Here is a 21,877-nt window from a genome sequence, read left to right as displayed (position 1 = left end):
ATGGTTATACTAGTGATTGCATATACACTTTACACTGAAAAATGAATCCCTCTAATTAAACACAAACAAGACCCATAAGAAAACACATTTAAAATTAAAAGTTGCAAAGATTATAAGAAGACTGAACATAATACTAAATCTGGATATTAATTCAAGTAAATATAATTATTTCTTGGCTTTCTGTACATGGAAAGTGAGGACATTTTCAAACAAATAATTGCTTGTATGTGTGATTTTGTGAAAAGTTAACAATCTGGCATAAGGTCAGAATCAGGAAGAAATTTTTCTCCCATACAGAAAAGTGGAAAGAAATGTCAATCTTTGTAACTTAGATCTATTGTAATATCAGTTAGTTGTAAATACCCTTCAGTAGTAGTCTTACTCTCTGCAGATAGCGGTGGGACCCCAGTAAATGATCTAGGAGCAAATAATAGACCACTGGTATAGCTAAGATGAGCCTAATTAGTATCTAGGCAGGACAACACTGAGATCCAGCAAAAAAGCTTCTACTTAGGAGCATTCCAAAGAATTAACTATATTCCAAGCAGCAGTTTTAAAAAAAGGAAGAAATCTGAGAAATCATGGAATTACAATAAATTTTTGAAAGATTCACTAAATGAAAAAAGCCCAACAATCCCCCACATCTACATACTAGCCATTCCTATAAGAAAAGCCGCTTTGATTCTAATAAAAACATAAAAGAAATCCATAAACCAAATACCGAAGAATTGCAAGATGAAAAAAGAAATGGCTGGAGAAAAGTTCCTCAGGTGGTATATATGGATCATATATTTTGAAAATATTAATAATGGAAAACAAGACCAATTAAAAATATAAAGTCAGCTATAACAATAAAAAAATGGAACATATAAAAGCAGGTAAGCAAAACAACTAGCACAATGTTACAAAAGCACTAAAATGATTAACAGTATGTTGGGTGAACACTTGGCACTGAAAAGACCAACAGGTAATTGTTAAGCTAGCTTCTCTAGGAAGTCAGCTAGAACTGAAAAGTAGCCACTGTTTCATATAATTGGATGCTAGGAGGCACCTGGAAGAAGGCCACTGATGATGAACTTGTTATACATACCTAAATACTTCTGTTATAGGTAGCTTAGTATACTAAGATACTTTTAAGATAGCATGTCCTGGACTAGAACCAAGCAATGAAAACCACCATTTTCAATTGGTCCTATAAACAAACTGCAAGTGCAGATGAAAAAACACTAGCATGATATGAGCATATTGGCTAGTCCTGGTGAACAGTCGTAGCTTCCTTCCTTTGGATTAAGGGAAGTTTCCTGGCCATTTTCAAAAGCTGCCCTATTTATAGTGCACTGAAGTAACTAGAAGTTACCACAGCAAGAATAACTGTTGAAGTGCTATTCTATGCAGACAGAGTCATCATTGAGACAATGATCAAACTACAAACCTGTTGTTTTTTTTTTTAAAGTGCAATCCCTCCAGTACAGCATACATTTCACAGGACTGGACAGATGTAGTACTTATAAACCAGTTTCTTATAAACTTAGTCTTAGTTCATTGACCCTTATAGAGGTTCAGAATATTTACTGCCTCACTCAAACTAAAATAGGAAGGCCTGGACATTATCTTTGTACTTTCCCCACACAAACCCTCTTTGCATTCATCTCCCCAAATTAGTTTAGTAAAACAATATATAAATTGGTATGTAAATCTACAACTGCTCATAGCAGCTACAATCATTTCCCTGAAAATTCATTGCTATTTTGTAAGTAACTATTAATCAAGCTGCCTATTAGCTGATGTCCAAAAATTAGTCCTGACATTTCCACTAAAACGGCCTAATAACATGTTATGCACTCTAAATATTCCCTTAAGAATTAATACTTTCACTTGAATGTTTCAAGCAATACAGCAGGCTTCAGAATTATTTACACATACACACAGACAATAGTTATGTAATATATTTAGTAGAACTACAAAAACAACTGAAATACTTGCTGTTTTTAAACTCTATATGAGTGAACACACTAATTCAACTACTGTTTCATTCAAAAATTTAATGTTAGCCAACAACTTTAAAAAATCCTATCTTTAATAGATATAGCTTCCAATTATAGGAGCCACATAAGAAAAGGGCTGGGTGTCCAGAGATTGATTGGTCTTACTGCAGTCTAGTAAGTAACATGAAAACCAGAAATAATAAAAATAACACATGTTTCATGTTAAATTTAATATTTGACTAGCACTTGCCCTAGGCTAGACAGGTTGCCATTATGAATGCATAACTCCCAATTTAAAAACTCCCAATTTAATCTGGGAATAAAAGAGATCACAAAAATATACCAAATCATTGTGTTTTACATCATGAGAAAATTATATAAGTTAAAAAGCTACCAACAAACATATTAAAAAGCATATATGTTTGGAGATCCATTTCACTCGTGTAAAAATCCGGTTGTTTTAACACCCCAATTCTAAGCATGCCTACTTAGAAGTTACTAATAATTATCAATGAGGCTTACTTCCTGAGGTACACTTTTAAAATTAAAACCCAAGGTTGCAGTCCTTTAGCTTCTTTACCTAGGAGTTGCCCAACTATACTCAATAGGAATTATTCCTAAGTAGTCAGTTGGGACTACTGCAGTAAGGGATAATAAAATTGCCTCTTTTTCAAGAAATGTTTAAGATGTGAAAGAGAAAAAAGTCTAAGGAAGACTAAGGATGGTATGTCTAAAAGGTTTTGATAAGTGATACTGATTTGAGAATCTCATTTCCAATCAAGTGATCATACCGTGTATTAGTTACTTATTGCTGTGGTACTACTAAGGGACAATTAATATAATTTTCATACATTTGTGTTAGATATTTTATGTGATCCTTAACATTAGAAATAGACACTATTTTATACATTATAAAATATACACTTCAGATATGATTAATACTGCCAGACTTATTAAGAAGGAGAAAGCTAGAACATACCAAGTGTGTATCTCCCTTCTACTAAGTGCTAGTTTGCTACCATAAAACAACTGCTTCTTTATTCCCATCTGGGTGAAGCAGGTGTATTACAACCCTAGTTCTTGGCTGCAGTGCTAATGAAAACCTTCCTCCCAGCCACAAGCATTTTTTCAAGGAGCAGGGCAACAGGAACCTTTGGTGTTTAGATCTGCATATAGCAGGGATAAGAGACCTTGTACCCTCCTGATGTTTTCGACTTCATGTCCCAGAATCCCTTTCCACTGACGGTGCTGTAGGGGCTGATGGAAGTTGAAAGGCACAGACACCAAATACCCACAAGAAGGACCTCCATATAAACTTCTTAAACTTCTAATATTGGCAACACAAAAAAGCAAAGAAAAATTTAGTGAATACTCTCAATACTTGGAGGGAGAAACAAAGTGTAATTTAGCCCTTATAGTGCAATAACGTCTGCAGACTGAAAAACATAATTAGTCTGGTTTTGATGTGTTTCCCAATGGCAAGTTAGAACATTCTTCACTTTATATCTGAAATAGACTAGTAAAACAAAGTAATGTATATACCTAGAGAGAGTGTAACTTATATTATACATATGATACTTCATTCAAAATATAATCCTGTGTGCCAGAATCATAATTCTTTTAGACTTTGTATTAAATGTACCCCAGTGGATAACTGTTTACATCATGAAATAGGCTCTAAAATTGGTTTTAAAAGAAAATGATCATTAATATTCAACTTACGCTGCAAAATATGAAGACCCAATATTTAAGATACTTATCAGTTTAAACTTAAGGACAGTCGGAAACACCTAACCCTACTGAAATCAACAGAGTTCCTGATCTCCAAGGGAAACCCACAGACAGCTCCTCCCATTTTCATGTCCAGAAAATGATAACAATTTTCCTCTCACTCTGATGTAGAATTTTACCATTGTCACTTCTATACATAATCACTCACTATTTCAACTCTAGGAAGGCCTAGAACATCAAGGAATACATATTCTTTGTATTGCAACTTCTTTTCCCACCAACTTATCTTCTGACTGGAAGACAGAAACTGCTACTGTTGCCTTCTCCCTTTCAATTTCAGTGCAATTACTGAGGCTTTTAAAGACTGTTTTCATATCCATTAAAGATGGCAGACTCATAATAAATTTATATGGTCTACATTAAATGGACATTTAATTAATTTAATTAAATATTCCTGATAAGGTAACATGGAAACTTGCTTATATTACTATAGATTAGGAAAAGGATGAAAAATTTATGGACACAAAACATGGTAAGGATAAGGAACCAAGTGAACAATAAATGAAATTAAGAAAGCTGACAACAATCACTATTAAAAAACTAATCTTTTCATCATGCCTATTAAGACATCATGCCTATTAAGCTCTGTTTTGCCATTCATCCTTGAACACTATATCTAGATTATACCTCTTGATAAGACAAAGAATGTCTCTCCCAAAGCAGCTGAAGTGTTGATCTCATCTTAACATTGTCTTTATCTCTTTACCTTGTTTAGAATGAACTGGTTCTTAGGTCTTTCATATTTAATACCTGAGAACTATTTTTAACTTTATCTTTTAAGCATCTGGTAGTTCAAAATAATTGAAGTTATGCTTTTATCTCTTATAAAATAATTTTAAAATTAAAGTAGTATTTTACAACATTGTTCTCCAACCCTTGTTAATACAAAAATCAGTATAAAGTTATCTTTGTAATGATATATGCTTTAATAAGATAATCATAACAATTAAATGGTGCAGAACTAGCACATTCACACAAGCATATTTAAGGTTAAGATTAGGAAAGAATGTGTTTACTATTCTTGGAAATGAGAAGCAGCTCAAGAAAGTTGTGGAGTTGTACCTTTTCAACAGAAGTGCAAGTACCTTTGATGTATGTGTTCATGTAACAGACTTCTGACTGTCTAAGTAGCATATGCAAATAAAATGAGCAATCACCAAATGTCTGAAAATTCTTACTGTTATTCTGGAGATATAGCCAGTACTTGTTGGGAAGTATCTGTAAATGCCTGGTACATACAGTTATATAATAGTGAAATGCTAAAAGCTAACAAGTTAAAATACTGTATGGAAATAAAAACCTGGAAGTATATTTTAAGGAGATTCCAAAATTACAGTACTTTAATCATATCTTCTCTGACTCATAAATCTAAACAGATACTCCGTAATATGATAGATAATTTGATTGGAACTGGCTCTCGCTGTCTGCAGAACAGCACTCAGAATATGAATACATACATACATATATATGAAGACCTTTTTAAAAGTTCACATATTCTATTACCACAGATAAATACTCAACATTGTAAATGGATTTGAGATGTTGAAGATAGTAACCATACTCCAGCATTTCTTTTGCATTACCAACAATTCTTTGACATCACCTGATTGATCTTGTCTAGGTGCTGAAAGCTAAGCAGTATCAAGCTTGGTTAGTACTTAGGTGGGAGACTCCTAGGGAAAACAAGGCTGTAAGATAGACTGGAACATCCCGGAAGAAGGCCATGCTAAACAGCTTCCTTACTGTTGCCAAGAAAGCTGCATGGACATGTCACCAGATAGGAAACTTTATGATTGGCAAAAAACCAAAACTAAACCTCCACATGTTTATAAAACAAAAACTCTTTTTTCTTCTGATTTTGCCAAGTATCCAGATACCAAAGGGGTTAATGAGGCAAAAACTTTTATAATTAAGTCACCTTTTCAGTGTTTTGCATATTTAGTGAAAACATGACATGGGAGAGCTATTTCATTGGACATATGTAAATATTAAAAACACAATCAGCAAACGTATCTTAATGTAATTCGTTTCACTAATATTTCAAAATCAGGTAAATAAAATGAAAATGAGATGTTTAGATCACTCACTTTTCAAAAAGTAATAGCTGGATATTTTTAAGCTACAACGGCTTCTTTTACATTCAAGAATATCCAGATATAATACTACACTGAAAAAAATTACCTATAAGTCTTAGACTGAAGCTTAAATAAGAAACCCTATCTTTTATGACAAAATAAATATAAAGCCTTCCCCTAAATTTACTTATATCTAGCAGGTATCTGTTTCCCAGGTGTTCATTGGACACACCTTAGCTAGGGCAAGAATTATTGCCAAGGTGGAGTTCACATTCTTTCCAGTTTAATAAGGAACAGAGTTGTTTAAAAAGTATGCTTATCTGAACGCCTATTCCTTTTTCATTGCTCTTCTCATTAAGAACTTCCTGTGTAATTTTGAATGTTGGATAAAAAAATGAATATAGGTAGAGAAATTACAGAGTAAAAGTTGACTTCATTTTCTGCAGTGAGTTTCAAACACCACAAAAACTTCAAACATCACAAAAGCTACAAGCTTGCTATCAAAAAACCAATTTAGGCCAAAAACTGTAAATAAAAATAAGACATTCTATACACAAGTTCACTGTATTTTTCCCTGATTATAGTCCTACTTAAATTTTATTGACCACCAACTAATTGTTTCCTCTATTTGTTTCAAGACAACTATTCTTATAAGGAAAATCTGTAAATGAGCGAATTGAAGGAAGCATGACTAATACCAAAAAAAAAAAAAAAAAAAATTTCTCTTAGCAAATGACAGCTTTGTTACTTAGAAGGTTCATTCAAAAATCAGAATACATTGTACCAGATTTTCTTTACTAATATATATATTATACACTTTTTACACTCCTAAATTATACTGTACCAATAGATTTAATAACAAGTTCCTTTAAAAAAAAAAGGTTAATAAATTATGTCAGGAAAGAATTGTTATGGAGCTGAGCCAGTGAAAAGTAGCATTTTTTTAAGTCTGTTTCATTCTCAGAAGACTGTATACTGATATTTAAGTTTATAACAATGTACCTCTGCCAGTTACTGCATAATGTTAGTAGAAAGGGAAATGATCAATTTAAAAACCACGCTTGTCTTCCAAAAATATTCCTTAAAGTTTCACTACCCAAAAATGTTTCCTACATTTCCTACCTGAAAATAGAAACTTGTAAATTTATAGTAACAGAAACAGCAAAATAAAACCATGTTCTTTCCTTAAAACGTTGTCCTGAATTACAGTATTTATCTTTTCGGTCACTTTCATGTCTCTTAGTAATTGAACTATCTGTCCAAAAAGTTCAAAGCAAACTGTTTATTTCACCTATGCTAAACCAAAAGAGGTTAAGGAAATTAAAGAATCATTATACTTGATTTTAATTACACTATTATTCACACTGTGGAAGATCTAAAATTCAGGACATTTTTTTTTACACATTCTGCATTAAGAGATGATGTGTAGCAAGAGCCAATATTGCATCACACTTACCCATTCCCAGTCAGCAATACTTCCTGGTGATGCCTTTTTCAGCTTCCGTTAACTAACAATCCTTCACCATCACAGCTAGACAAGTCAAATCACAAAAAGCTTTTAAGAGAAGGCAGAATGAAAGGCTTCCCCCTACAGTCATTTTCCAGTGCTGATAAAGTGTCATCAATGCTTCATTCCTGTGATTAAAAACAAGAAAGGAAAATAAGCTCAGACAAGTTCCCATCAAAGATTCTCAATTGCAGTCCATGGAAAGGGGTAAGCAATCTTAAAGTGGCAGTTACCAACCCCTAGAAGATGCTCATTAATCCAGATTGGCAGCAGCTGGTTTTATTGTCTACCGCTTGGCTCAATCAAGCCCACGCAAGTGTTAAACTTTATCACATGCTGCTGCTAAATCGTGGCTAGCCTCAGCATTTTAACTTACACGTAACTAAGCAGTGTGAGTAAAGGTTCTTCTAACTTCAGGGCAGGGAGTTCTTATACAGAGCCGCTAATTAGCTCTCTAAGAGCTAGCCAATCACAGGCTGCAACTGGTTGCCTCTGTCACATGATAGGGCAGTCCTCACTACACAGAAAGATTTCTGAATTAGCTGGGGTTACACAAAGGACATTCATTGGGAGGGGGAGGCAGCGTTAGAAACTGAAAACGCCCAGCCTGACTGCTAGTGCTTTAAAGCAGGAAACTTGCTTGCTTCAGCCACATTCAGAACTATTCAGTATCTAGCACATGGAAAAATTAGCTGAAGCATTGAAAACTTGCTTTATAAATCAATTGATTCCTATTTATGATATTCCCTTTCTTCCAATTTCTGTGCTCATTTAATTAGGTAACATTTCTGATTCATCTAAGAAAACAAAGCAGTTAAGAGGATAAACAGCCTTAAGGGAAAAGAAAATTAAACTACCGTTTGTCAAGGTAATTAGCCAATTCTCTTATATATGGATCCAGAATCAAATATACCCTTCCTTTTCTCTTTTTTTACAAAACATTTTCTGTTACTTGTAGAACTCATTCATTTCATCTATATACTATTTTTTTTTCATTATTAACACGGAACAGCAACAGTTTAACATGGCTTTTTAAAAATTATTTCTCCTATCCCCATTCTCAATTGCAAATAAAATTCAACACTTTTTTTAAGATCAGAATTACAACATATGAAATTTATGTTTGAACCCTAAAAATCTGCACCCAGTATACAATAGTTACCAGCATAACCTGGTTGCAATATTTGTTCTTAAACAGGATTCACACTAAGGCTTCCTGCTGCTCAGCCCCCCCATCTCAGTTTATGGACATGAAACATATGCCAGGACAAACCATTCAGGATGACTCAAATTGCCTCACCCCTAAGGAACAGCAAGGCTCTTTAGTACAGGAGAGAAGAACCCCTTATAGGTATGACTCAGAGGTTATACTATATACAGGGGGGAAAAAAACTTGTACTGTAAACTTTGGAATGGCAAAACAGGAATACACTATTCTAGATTAAGTCCTGGAAAGTCTGGAATTTACTCTTGAGCGCAATGTGCCATTAACCATTATTTTTCATCTTATTGGCTTCAAGAATATAACATTAAATTATACAGTTCAGTATTATACTACTCTCTATGCAAGCCAATCAAACAAAATACTATACTTGAAGGCACTTGGTATTCTAAAGTGAATTTTTAAAAGTCTTACATAGTAGACTTATAAAGAAATTAAAGTTATTTAAATTCAAATACTGTACTGTATTTCCTGTACAGAATAAGAACAATGTGTATGAAATTGAAGAATTCATTTATGCTAAGAATTAGACTTTTGTTAAAAACTACAATCATAAAGCAACTCTCAGGCTTGACATGCCATCCCCACTGCATTTTAAAAAGCGTATAAAGAATGTGCTAAACATTCTGGTGGTATGAACCATTCCATGAACAGAACAGCCAGTTTGGGATAGCACATAACCGAACGAAAAAAAACTGTATACAAAATGGAACGCGGCTGTTTTGATCCAGATATGGACTGATGTTGTTCCAAACAAAAGCACTTCAGGAGGTGAGTGTGAGAAAAAGCCAAGGCTGAGGAGTTTCCTTGGCCATGGGGTGCGTGGACATCAATGGCTAGACCAGCTGAGGGGAAGGAGGGCACTGAAACATGGGAGGGTACTAAGAAGATGAGGGACAGGTGGGCCAGCAGATGGGAAGGAGAGGGTGCAACATGCACCAATCTTGCCCAACTCCCCAAAACCAGAATAATCAAAACATTCTAGAATTTGTTTGTGTTGAATCCCAAGCAATCCAAAACAGTTCAGCATAACTTCCAGAACACAAGTTTGCTTCAATCTGAAACAAAAATGTTATCTGTTTTCTGAATATACCCAATAAAGAACTAAATATCTATTAAGTGCAAATTAAATTATTTAAATGCAGATGCAATGCATAAGAACAAATACAAATCCATCCAAAAAAACTGATTTTTCTTATATCAGTTTAAAAAGGTAAAGTTACATAAAAAAGAAACAAGGAGCCATCCCACTCCCGCTTTGTGATGTATAATGAACCTCACTAGATTTTAGGACAAGCTATTCATTAAAATAATTGAGTAAATAATCAACATCTTCTACCCACATAATCTCTACCACAAGAGAGATCACTTTATTCAACACAATTCAACAAACCACAATTGTAGGGAGCACAATTGTTGAGTCAATGGTACAAAATTTATGATTACAATTCAATGTTGGTCTTTCAGGGATAGAATTAATATATAATACAGTAAAATGTACAGTAATGCATTTTTACACAAGTGTGAAAAAGTATTTAAATTTGCAAAAAGGAATACACCTTTCTGAATGCAGTACTACTTTTGGAAAATATATCTTGTTAATTTGTATTCTGTATTTAAAACTTCTCAGAACTTCAACCAAGTAAGGTGTTTATAAATTAAAGCATGTGCTTACAACAAAAGGATGTTTCAAATGTTAAAATTTCAAATTTTAACATCTGAAACATTTTAATTAGTTTGCTAATGAAAGTCCATAAATCAGACTCCAGATAAATTACACACAGTGTAGTTTGTATACATAGTGAATTTTAACAGACCAGCAGTCCAAATGGAGAAATAAAAGATCATCATACACTTCCTACAGTTGAAAATATGGGAGGGGTTGCAAACAATTGCATGCGATCCACAAGTCCTAGTACTGTTCAACTAGCAGCTGTGAAGCTGTGATTCTGGGTCACAAGGATAAGCACCAAAGGAATTAGCTCTAAAACTAGAAGATGAAAGATCTACTGCATGACATAACAATGTGTGGTTATGAATGAAAAATTGGTCCCACTGATAGGGGGTGGGAGGGAAATCAATGAAATATGACTCAATCATGCTCAATTTCAAATTAAATTCTGAAGGGTGTTGAATATATGTGCATATTACTCCAGGTTTGTTTTTTCTCATTACTGTAGATGGAAAAACTCCAAATTCTTGTGACACGTTATCAGATTTCTTCTTTACTCCCAATTTATATGACTATGTCATATGCATGCACATTTGGACCTAAGGACAAATGAACAAATTGTGACTTTCTTCCAAATAAACATGCATTAAGTTTAGGATGTTGTGTAGGTTCACTAATGTTATGAGAAGATTATTCTTTCCATAACTAATTGTTTTATTCTTTCCTGATATATTAAGCCATCCTATTACAAAACAAAAACAAAATAAGAAGTGGCAAGATTAGTCCATTGTAAAGGTCATCTTAACTTGATGCATCAAGCCTGCCAAAGTTTATGCCACAATGATGCTCAAAAGCTGTATTAAATTCAAAGTATAACCAGAATGCCAGGAAACCTATTATCAGCATTCAAAGTATATCTCTTGCTATGTGAATTGCGTGTTCAAAGTAATTCTGCGGCTGGAGCTGTGGTAGCTAGCATCCAGCAAACACAAAATATGACATAAGGAAATATTAGCATGTCTTCATATACAGTATATAGTCTATTCTTGTTGCCATAAGAATATTAGTGCTTGGCTCTTTTCATTTTCTTCTCAATGCAATAAGGATGAGGTATCTTTCAGGATTTTACAATGCAGAAAGATGTTTATAGTATGCAGGATCCATCTGATCCCAGAAAATGACATAGTTGGTTTAAAGAATTGCAAACAGATACTATGTTCATGCTCCAAACACTTGTTGGAATCAAATCTGAACAGTTATAGTATCTTATTAGGCTTTATTGCCTATCTACAGTTTCTCCTTTTCTTGTATTTCTATAATGAAAGTGTGGGAGGAAGAAAGCCTTCTTTTATATGCACTAGGACACAAATATATACAGGTAGTCCTCACTTAACAACCACAATAGGGACCAGAAAATTTGTTGTTAAGTGGGGCAGTCATTAAGCAAGGCATCATGTGACCAGACCCAATTTTACATTTTTTGCGGCAGTCATTAAGCAAATCAGTGCAGTCATTAAGTGAATCACATGGTTGTTAAGCAAATCTTGCAGTTGTAAGTGCGAGCTGGCTGCCACCACAGCCAGAGGTGCTGTGACAGTCATACGTGCGAGTACCAGTCATAAGTTACTTTTTTCAGTGCCATCATAACTTCAAACAGTCACTAAACAAATGGTCATTAAGTGAGGACTACCTGTATTAGGATATGCTGGCTGGGGAATTCTGGGAGTTGAAGTCCACACATCTTAAAGTGGCCAAGATTGAGAAATCCTGGTTTAGGGAATTCAATCCATTAAGTCCGCTATGATTTTACTATAATGAGTGGTGAACCTAATTCTGAATAAGGTAAATTTGTCATGGTTACTGCAGCTCAATTCCTGGTTACTGCGTCCGTGCAGTTATTTTTGGTTACAGAAGGATTTGCCAGGATTTTTTGGACATCCCAGTCTAGCTTTTACAGCCTCTGAAACTCCCTGATATTCTCTTACTGAGTTACTAATTTGGTCCAATCCTACTAAGCTTTTGAGACCAGCCAAGGTCTGTTGGATGCTACCACCTGCTGAGACATTTATAGACAGAGGGAGTAGGGAGTAAGAGATCGAGATCAAATTGAACCCTAATTTAAAGTATGGAGGATTCACTAATGTCAAAGTATTACTTATCAAGAGATTACATCTGAGTAGGGCTTACTCACTGTCACACCTGGTATTGGAAATATAATGTAAGGATCAGGTTCTTTTGTCTTCTTTCTAAAACCAAGCAAGTTTCTAGCTCTAATTCACTTATTAAGTTTTTATCCCACTTTACTTAGGGAACTTCAGGCAGTTTACGTAGCATTTCCTCCTATTTTTCCACAAAATTGGGTTGAGAAAAAAAAAAAAAGCAGGACTAAAATCAGGGTCTTCCTGGGCTTAGCTCAACACCTTAACCACTACACTACACTCACTTTCTTAAGCCTGCAAAGAAAAAAATAAACAATGTCAGAAAAATTTGGCGGTACCTAGCAAGAAGAAAGGAAAAGGAAAAGGAAAAGGAAAAGGAAAAGGAAAAGGAAAAGGAAAAGGAAAAGGAAAAGGAAAAGGAAAACCAACCATACTGGTGTTTCAAAGGGCCCTGAAGACCTGGCTCTTCAGCCAGGCCTTTGGCAAATGGGACTGAAGCCCCTTTTCTTCTTTTTCTTAGTTCCCATCTGGATTAGTTATCTTTGCCATCTTTGCCCTTTTTTGTTTTATGTTGTTTTCTTGTTTTAATTTTTTTTTTCGTTTTGTAAACTGCCCAAAGTCACTGGGAGTTGGGCGGCATATACATTTAATCAATCAATCAATCAATCAATCAATCAATCAATCAATCAATCAATAATTTTAAAGCCAATAAGAATTCAGTAGTATTACTAATTACCTATGCTCATTTATTACATTTAAATCCTGCTTTTCTTTAAAAAGATCAAAGTAACATACAAGCTTCCCACCACCTCTCTTCTTATAAGCCTTTGAGGTAGATTAGTTGGAAAGGCTGATACTGATTCAGAGTTATTCAGTGAGCTTTACAGTTGAATATTTGAGCATCTCCCTGGTCTTAGCCCAACATTTTGACCTTCTCAAAACTAGGAAACCACTGAAAATAATATAAAGAAGGAAGAATATGAAAATATGTTTAGATTGCATTGTGAATGTGTATTTGTAGGTCAACACAGTGCAACTTTCTGCAGAAAATTGCACAGGATTTGGCTATTAATGTACATAATTGATGGAAAAAAGCTTTTCTTAAATGAGATTTTTATTTTAAAGTTTTTTAGTAAAAAATAGCCCTACCCTTGAATATAATATAGCCATAAGTGTTTCCTAACAATGATGCCAAAATGATTGTGGCATCAAGACATATTCCACCCTTCCATAGTTGCACTGCAACATCATGATGCAAACTCTACCCTTTTGTACTTGTGTTCTGACATCACATACAAATAGATAAGGGGCAGGGTTTCCATAGCAATGTCACAAAACACATTGCATCACTTGTTGCCCTCTGCCCCCCTCCTGAAGATGGCTGTGAGTACAGCTACTGGATGCCAAGATAATAACTTGCCAAATTGTGAAATCCAGACTTATTACGTCCAAAGCTTGGACTTTTTTCCAACATGCACATTTTAATTAACACTTCAGATATATAAATTACATGTTGATCAAATCTTTTATATCCAAGGAATGCAATAAAAACAACGTAATTTTACTCTTCCTACTTGTGTAAACAAGTTGAAGCTAAACTTGCATTCTTTTATCTACATAATTCATTTATCGCATATAAGTTTGTTTCATTTTTTAATGCAATTTTCAATCTCAAAAAAAAGATTTGTGGTTTTTCTACATGTAGTTAGGTGCCTTAGGATCCTATCATGTGACATAAAGTATTTCTTCTTTCAGAAATGTTGTTAATAGACATATATTCTAAGAGATTTAGAAAGGACCCATTGCCAAAATATTCACTGAATGATTCCAGAACGTCTGATATTCTTGAAGACAAGCAGAAATTGCTTTCTTAATTATCTAGGCACACTGGGTAAAAAGCTGCCTCAGAGAGCTAAGTGAAGATTCCAGCTTTATTGCACATGACCCTATTTAGAATAGCCTAAGATACGATGATGAAACTGAATTATAATGAACTATTTTATACATCTGTTTGCCAAAGCACCCACTGCATCCTTTTAGAAATACAAGTATTATTTCTCTCACAAGAAATAACACTTTTAAATAACTGACATTATTATTCTTATGAAACAGGAGGCTTCTTAAAATAATAAGTTAAAAATTAAACTATCATTTTCATAAAGCATATATAGCTCTTCATATAGGGTTGCTGAATGCTTTAACAGTGTTAAATCAATAAAACCAATTATAGTCTCTAGAATACATTGCACAATGACTTTTTGTGTTACTTTTAACAGGACATAGATGTTTATTCACAGTCATTATTTTTAAATTCTGGGATTGTATCCTCCAGAATTTCCAGCCAGCATATCTCAACACACCTAGAGGGAACCACTTTGAATAAGGCTATATTAATCCAACAAGACAGAAAGTAGGGGGCCTTCCTGTTAGCATATTTGGGGAGGAACAGAATGAAATTTAAAAATTACACCTACTTTGCAGGTGAATGATCTTCCATAAATTGAGGTTAAGAAATAGTAAAGTGTATGTTTTTTCACTACTCAGACATAGCTATATGTGATTTTTATTCACATTAGTAATCTAAGTTGCTATTCCCCCTAACAATTTTACTTCTATAAGCCACAGTAATGGAAGAGGAAATGGGAAAGAGGCCAGATTAACAGATCATTCTACCAAGCTTCTCCTCTTCATAGAATCATAAAATTATGGAAGTGGAAGGTGATTTAGTCCAATCCTCTTCAATGTTTCCTGAAAATCAATTAAACCATCCACAACAGGTGACTGTCCAGCCTTCTCTTAAAAACCTTCAAAGATGGAGACTCACAATATCCATAGGTAGACGGTTCCACTGCCATACATATGTTACTGGCAAGAAATTTTTCTGAAATGAAATCTAGTAGCTAAAATTCATCCTTTATTTCTAGTCCTAGTTTCTGTGGCAATGGAAAATAGTTTCTGACCATTCCCTATGGCACTCTTTTATGTACCTGAACACTGATACCATGTCTCCCCTTATCTTTTTTCCTTCAGACTGATCATTTCATGTTTCTTCCACTTGTCCTCATAAGGTATGTTCTCAAATCCCTATATTGCCTTTGGCATCCTCCTCTGAACATGTTCTAACTTCCTAATATCCTTCTGGAAATGCAATGCTCAGAATTGTATGCAGTATTCCAGGTACGATTTCACCAGTGCAGAGTAGAGGGGAATAATGACTCCACACATCTTTGACAAAAGAAACATTGCCAGCTTGTAATGATATAAGAATTATTATTTAAATTACACAACTGGTACCTGATTTTGTTTTCCCTCCTTCCTCTATTTCTATCCATTGATTTTTCCATTTTTATCATAGCTTAAATATTGTAACGCCATAGGCAGAGATTATATGCCAGCCACTCCATAGACATTCTGCAAGCAAAATAATACTTTAAATAATAAATAGGTAGGTAGGTAAATTCAGTAGATTACTATAACCTTTTTTGGAATATTGTTAAGCAGCTGCAATGTACTTTTACTTAAAATCAGGCACACAACTCACAAAATAAAAATAATGCTCTTAGTTTATCAAACAAGTCAACAGAAAAACAGAAAACCATTATTTTTGTTTATACCACCCAGACTGAATCTGTGGCTATTCATCGGGGTATTTGGCAAAAATTTGGCCACAAGTATGCAGTAGCACTGTTTAAAAAAAAAACAAAAACCAAAAAATTGCATTCGGCTTATGTAGAGTGCTAACCATTACAAAGCTCTAAGTAAGGTTACTGAAAATAAACTCATGAGGAAAGTTCATAAATTTAAATTCTTTTTAAAAATTGGGAACAAAATCAAATTTAAAACTATTAATCGTTTATAGATGAGACAGCTTCAGTCAAGAAGGGTTCTGGAGGATACTTCCCATACAGAGTTAGTCCAAATTATTCAAACAGCAGCAGACCAGCACCAAGTAGAATAACATCTATCCTCTGGAAGCAGCATTGGCTGCTGGTAGACTTCTAGGCCCAGTTCAAAATGCTGATCATCACTTTTAAAACCCTGTATGGCTTGGACCCTTGCTAAATTTGAGACTATTCTCTGTTTGCTCTACACTGTCAAGATGGGAGAGGAGGCTGCCTGGGAATTTGGAGTGTAGGAGCACAGAGCATTTCAGAAAGTTAATTACCAATAGAATGGATTGACGGGTACTCATCAAGTTTCAAAGCCTTTATTAATCACTTTTAACACAATCCTTGGGGGGGGGTGATCAAAATATTTAACACATTATTGCTTGTTTACAAACCATTAATTCTAATTCCAGATTTTGATTAATTTTGACTTCTAGATTGTTTCCGTTCATGCATCTTTATCTGAATAAGCTAGGATTTGATTATCCAAATGTGGCCAATAAGTTCACACTGATCTTTCTATCTATGAGGAACTGTTCTGGTTGAATTGATAGAGCACATACTCTGGAAATAAAACTTCTTATGTATCTTCCTACCTGAGTACAGATTCATATCTGAAATTAGACCATCAGTCAATAGTAATACTGAGTAGACTAATCAACCAACTGCACATCTTTACTCATATGAAAACAAAAGTCACTTTTTAAAAAAACTTATAGGTTAAAAGAAGCTGGTTCTTCCACAATTGAGGAGAAAACCAGTAGAAAAGGGGCGCATGATTGATAGCATGCCTGGGTTGAGCCTTAGTATGAACAGTGAAAACTATACTGGACTGAGAGAACAGTCATGGGCACATGACATCTGCCAGCTCGAAGTCTGCACCTGTACCATGTCAAGAGCCCTACTCCAAAAACGAGTGAGAATGTTCATGGAAAGATGAGTGAATTGAAAATCTGCAAGCCTTAAGATAACTATTTTGCCCTTAAAACCCCAAATACCTCATTTAAGAAACCACCAAATATTGGCCCCATCTACAGTTTTCAATAGAGAGAAGCTGTATTTTCATAGCAAATATGTAAAGGATTGTAATTATTTATGTTTTTTGTTTTGTTTTGGCAGGACTCCTTTAACAGCCAACTGACAGCATAAATTGCACAGATGAAATGTTTTTCTGGCATGGAGATGACATAACAACTAACTACATCTTCTTAGTGCCTGTTTCTAATTAAACCATTGAAAGTACAGGAATTCTTGCAGAAAAGTCAAGTGTTGATGTCCTAGATGCATCTTTAAAAAAAATGGATCAAGGGGTAAGAAACAAAAAATATATATTCCTGGATATAATAACAGGAATCCTGTAGCCAGAATTCAAGGATGCGACCAAATATATTAAAAGAGAAATTCTGGGGCAGAGTAGAGTATTATGTTTAATACTCTACTTTATTGTACTTTATTTTACTTTAGTTTTTACTTTATTTTACTTTACGTTTACTTTATTTTACAATAAAGTATTATGTTTCCACAGCTGTCAAACAGACATCAATGGGAAATGCCCAAACAGGGCCTGAGCATCAAGATATCTTATCACTCATGTTTTAAAGCACAAGGCATATTATATCTGATATCAGAGTAATATATAGGTGTCATGACTAATTGCCATTGATGGTCTTATCCTTCAAGGAAAAAAAATATGTCAAACAGTGAAGATATTAAAAAGAACATTTACTGTACTTTGTTCAATCTTTGTCTCACAGCTGAGGTAGTCTGCAAATATTGTAAATCGATCAATCAGTCAATGGGAGAGAAAGAAACCTGATCTTACTTTGTGGATACAAAAAAAATGTAATATTCACAACCCAAGGTGTAGACTATGGGTGTATTATATCCCAATTACATCCCGGTACTGTTGCAAATAAGCAACCATATAAAGAAATGTAAAATATGTCATCCTAATATATCAGGAAGGGGGACGTGGTGGTGCAGCGGCTTAATGACGCTGAAAGTTGCCGGCCAGAAATGGTTGACGCTTCAGCGGTTCGAGTCCAGCCTTTGCGTTAAACAGGGTGAGCTCCTGTTTCCTCCCCAGTTCCTGTCAACCCAACAGGTCGAAAACTCACGTGAGTAGATAAATGGGTACTCTCACTCCGGTGGGAGGAAAAATGCTGGTGGCGCCTTGCAAAAAGGAGTTGGGAGCAGTTGCCGGTAAGCGCAAAAAACCGTGCGCGCCCGAAAAGGGCGCGAAGCAACGGAAACCCGCCTCCTGCGCTCGCCAGCTGGGCTTTGCTCTAGGAGGGAGGCTCTGGCAAACCACTTCCGAAAAACAATTGCCTTGAAAACTGCAAGGACTCATCCAAGCAGTCACTGCAGGGTCAGCAATGACTGAGCGCAGACAAAATATATATATATATATCAGGAAGGCATGAAGGTGGGAAAGGTTGTCCTGCATCATGGTAGGACTCATTTCATCTCATACTCTGCAGTTCACCTTCTGTTTTCCTGGCAGTATAAAACACATCCAGAAATTCTCCAATGCTTAGATAACTAATTTTTGAATTAGCAGTGAAACGCTAAGCATGATTTCTTACAGGTAGCTTCACTGCATTTAGTGAAGTTAACTCACTAATAAACAAGTTGAGAATTGAATTCTAGGATAGTCCTAGTCCAACTGATGTTAAAAGACTAAGCTCACTGAGACACATATTACAACAATATAAGTATTTTGTACATTTGTCTGATTCAGGATTCAAGAGTTCTGATGCTATATCACAGCATTCAGCAGTACCGTTTACTTCACATATTAGGGAAATAAGAAAGCTGTATAAATTCAAAATGTTGATGAACATATGTCAGCATTCTAAATACAGTAAGCACATTTTCTCTAAACAATCAAAATAAATTGTTACAAATAGTCCTCGACTTATGACCATTTGTTTATCAACCATTCAAAATTACAACAGCACTGAAAAAGTAACTTACAACTGGTCCTCGGACTTATGACTATTGCAGTGTCCCCGCGGTCATGTGATCATGATTCAGGCACTTGGCAACTTTTATGCATTTACGATAGTTGCGGCATCCTGCAATCATGTGATCGCTATTTGCAACCTTCCCAGCTGGCTTCTGACAAGCAAAGTCAATGGGGAAGCTGGCAGGCAATGTCACAAGTCAGAGTCACATGATGCCTTGCTTAACAATTGTGGCAAAAAAGCTCTTACATTGGGTGTGGTTACATGATGCCTCACTTAATAACCGTACCACTTAACAATGAATTTTCTGGTCCCTATTGTGCTTGTAAGTCGAGGACTACCTGTAGTAGCAATGGGACTTATTATAGACTTTCATTACTTTCTTCTGACAAAAAGAAACACTGGCTTAGAATTTTAACTGAGATAGATTACAATTAACAAAATAAGTTGGCATGGCTTAAGCCCAAAGAAGTATGATTATATATGATATATTACATGCATTTTAAATTCATTTTGCCTTGTGGAACAATTTAAAATAGGAAGAACTGATGAAAGATAATGGCGGCATCCATAACACATCCAGGCATCTTCTCTTTCTTTTCTGCTTCATTTATAGTTTTTTCATTTTTTATTATAAATAATCAATCCTCAAGAATATATATAGGATCATTTTAGGTATCATGCTACATAAAAGATATAGAGGGAAGTAGTGCTTTAAGGCGCTAGGCTAGGAGTGGGGAGACCCAGATTCTAGTCCTCCCTTAGGCACAGAGGCAGCTGGATAACTTTGGGCCAGTCAATCATTCCTTAATCAGCATCAGGCTCTGAAGAGCCAGATGATAAACCAAACTTCTTGATGCATCGTACATTGACAGCTTCACGGTAAGGAGCAGGCAAGTCCAAAAACAAGAAGACCCTGTAACCATGCAGGACAAATGCTAAGAAAAACAACTACACAAACATTTTATAAAGTACTGGATTCTTATATTACTGTATTATTACCTAGTTTAATCCATGGCATATGGTCAGGTCTGTAATTGTAACAATAACGGAAAATGTGAGAAGAGCCATAATTAAAATCTACTGAATTTAACAGGAATTTCAAATGAACTTGAAGTCTAAAATACTGAACTGCTTGATTTTTTTTCAATAGGAACTCTGAGATATAATTCAGATCTCAAAACAGAAAAAAACCAAAGGTAACTTCCAAGTTTGGAAGAGATAATATCTTAATAGGATTATCTTTTTTAGGCTGTAAATGAAGGAGGCCCCGGTATCCTAATGCTTGAAAACCAATGAATAGTACTGTATAAAACTCGAGAGGGTCAAGAATTGATGCAAAGTGTAAAAGGGTGATAATTATCTGCACTAGAGCACAATCCAAAAACTGGGACAATATGACTCCTGATTTAATTGGAATGAAAATTAAAAAGAAAACACAAGGAAGACCTACATATTATTACAAGAGTCATATAAAAAAGAAAAAGGGTGGAGGCACATACAGTATATGCCTGAAAAGGCCTGTACAAGAAAACTATGGAGAGTTGTTGAAGACCAATTACATGCAAGAAACAGAAATTCTTTAAATTCTTACTATTCCTTTAAACTGAGAAATGCTATGTGCTTAGAAAAGGAAAGCACTAGTACCAACAAGCTGTTCACTATTTCTGAGCCAAGCATTTGTGTACATTAGTCACAAATTACATTCATAACAGCTACTAACTTAGATGTACAAATTACAAAATACATATATAGTTTTTATATGTGTAAAATTAAAAGATAATTATATAACCAAAAGACAATTGGAATATTGATTTATGAAACATGTTCATCCTTGAAATGTATGATTATAAGAGGACTGTTAAAATCTGTGGGACTGTCAAAATCTGTGTTTCTGTGTTTTACTATAGCCCAATTAAACTTTTAATTACTATGCAATTCTCTGTAACTTAATTTATAATCTATCAAAATATACTTCATAACTATTATGTAAGATAGGACATTTCCTACTGTCCATTAAAACTGAATCAGCATCTACCCTAGACTATAACCTAATTGGCACAAGCTTTTGGGAGTCTATTTCTTTAAAAGGTGTTGGAGAAAAAGTACATGAAGTGTTACAAACCCCACCCACTCTCAGTTTAAGAACGTCTGCCTACACACTCTACACACCCAATATCCTGAAATCCACCCTTCTTTATAAACCATGTATATTAGATGATGGAAATTCAGGATATGTGACCACAGTAGCCCCAAGTCATCACTAGAAAGTGTAACACGTGGCATTTTTGTGACCTCTACCCAGTTGATCATACTTCCCCCCTTATATCCTGTGAGTAGCTGCCTAATCGAGTCAGCGCTTCCCACAGCTCTTACAGACTGCAGCAGCAGCCGCCCTTATCCTGGAAATTACAAGTTCTGGTCTTCTAAACATTCCATTCTTCTCTAATACCAACAACGTTTCCTGCTCCCCTTCCCTTCCAAACATCACATCTTTCAATATCACTCTCCCAGTTCTAAATGCCTTTGTTTAGCTATTCAGCTCATTGCTTAAGATATGCACACCCAAATGTCTCAAGTAGCATTACACCTTCTAAATTCTGAAATGCAGCT

General features: G+C 34.9%; 1 long non-coding RNA gene across 1 annotated transcript in view; it reads right to left on the bottom strand.

Annotated features, from left to right (window-relative positions):
- Positions 1–21,877, bottom strand: part of LOC112540921 (uncharacterized) — an 82,725-nt gene that overhangs the window by 17,855 nt on the left and 42,993 nt on the right. Inside the window, exon 3 of the long non-coding RNA XR_015796807.1 lies at positions 7,308–7,486. This is a non-coding gene — a long non-coding RNA (uncharacterized LOC112540921). The remainder of the gene's footprint in view (positions 1–7,307; positions 7,487–21,877) is intronic.

Source organism: Python bivittatus, unplaced genomic scaffold (assembly GCF_059951505.1).
Source record: "Python bivittatus isolate LINGU-HERP-01145 unplaced genomic scaffold, Pbiv_v1 ctg000350_np1212, whole genome shotgun sequence".
NCBI classification, from domain to species: Eukaryota; Metazoa; Chordata; class Lepidosauria; order Squamata; family Pythonidae; genus Python; species Python bivittatus.
The sequence above is the reverse complement of the archived record's forward strand: the minus strand, read 5'-3'. Positions and strand labels throughout refer to the sequence as shown.